Below are 1395 nucleotides of genomic sequence, written 5' to 3'. Positions count from 1 at the left end.
GGTTAGGGTTAGGGTTAGGGTTAGGGTTAGGGTTAGGGTTAGGGTTAGGGTTAGGGTTAGGGTTAGGGCTAGGGCTAGGGCTAGGGCTAGGGCTAGGGCTAGGGCTAGGGCTAGGGCTAGGGCTAGGGCTAGGGCTAGGGCTAGGGCTAGGGCTAGGGCTAGGGCTAGGGCTAGGGCTAGGGCTAGGGCTAGGGCTAGGGCTAGGGCTAGGGCTAGGGCTAGGGCTAGGGCTAGGGCTAGGGCTAGGGCTAGGGCTAGGGCTAGGGCTAGGGCTAGGGCTAGGGCTAGGGCTAGGGCTAGGGCTAGGGCTAGGGCTAGGGCTAGGGCTAGGGCTAGGGCTAGGGCTAGGGCTAGGGCTAGGGCTAGGGCTAGGGCTAGGGCTAGGGCTAGGGCTAGGGCTAGGGCTAGGGCTAGGGCTAGGGCTAGGGCTAGGGCTAGGGCTAGGGCTAGGGCTAGGGCTAGGGCTAGGGCTAGGGCTAGGGCTAGGGCTAGGGCTAGGGCTAGGGCTAGGGCTAGGGCTAGGGCTAGGGCTAGGGCTAGGGCTAGGGCTAGGGCTAGGGCTAGGGCTAGGGCTAGGGCTAGGGCTAGGGCTAGGGCTAGGGCTAGGGCTAGGGCTAGGGCTAGGGCTAGGGCTAGGGCTAGGGCTAGGGCTAGGGCTAGGGCTAGGGGCTAGGGCTAGGGCTAGGGCTAGGGCTAGGGCTAGGGCTAGGGCTAGGGCTAGGGCTAGGGCTAGGGCTAGGGCTAGGGCTAGGGCTAGGGCTAGGGCTAGGGCTAGGGCTAGGGCTAGGGCTAGGGCTAGGGCTAGGGCTAGGGCTAGGGCTAGGGCTAGGGCTAGGGCTAGGGCTAGGGCTAGGGCTAGGGCTAGGGCTAGGGCTAGGGCTAGGGCTAGGGCTAGGGCTAGGGCTAGGGCTAGGGCTAGGGCTAGGGCTAGGGCTAGGGCTAGGGCTAGGGCTAGGGCTAGGGCTAGGGCTAGGGCTAGGGCTAGGGCTAGGGCTAGGGCTAGGGCTAGGGCTAGGGCTAGGGCTAGGGCTAGGGCTAGGGCTAGGGCTAGGGCTAGGGCTAGGGCTAGGGCTAGGGCTAGGGCTAGGGCTAGGGCTAGGGCTAGGGCTAGGGCTAGGGCTAGGGCTAGGGCTAGGGCTAGGGCTAGGGCTAGGGCTAGGGCTAGGGCTAGGGCTAGGGCTAGGGCTAGGGCTAGGGCTAGGGCTAGGGCTAGGGCTAGGGCTAGGGCTAGGGCTAGGGCTAGGGCTAGGGCTAGGGCTAGGGCTAGGGCTAGGGCTAGGGCTAGGGCTAGGGCTAGGGCTAGGGCTAGGGCTAGGGCTAGGGTTAGGGTTAGGGTTAGGGTTAGGGTTAGGGTTAGGGTTAGGGTTAGGGTTAGGGTTAGGGTTAGGGTTAGGG

The sequence above is a fragment of the Microcebus murinus genome, chromosome 16 (genome assembly GCF_040939455.1).
Source record: "Microcebus murinus isolate Inina chromosome 16, M.murinus_Inina_mat1.0, whole genome shotgun sequence".
Lineage (NCBI taxonomy): Eukaryota > Metazoa > Chordata > Mammalia > Primates > Cheirogaleidae > Microcebus > Microcebus murinus.
Note: the sequence above shows the minus strand (reverse complement) of the source record.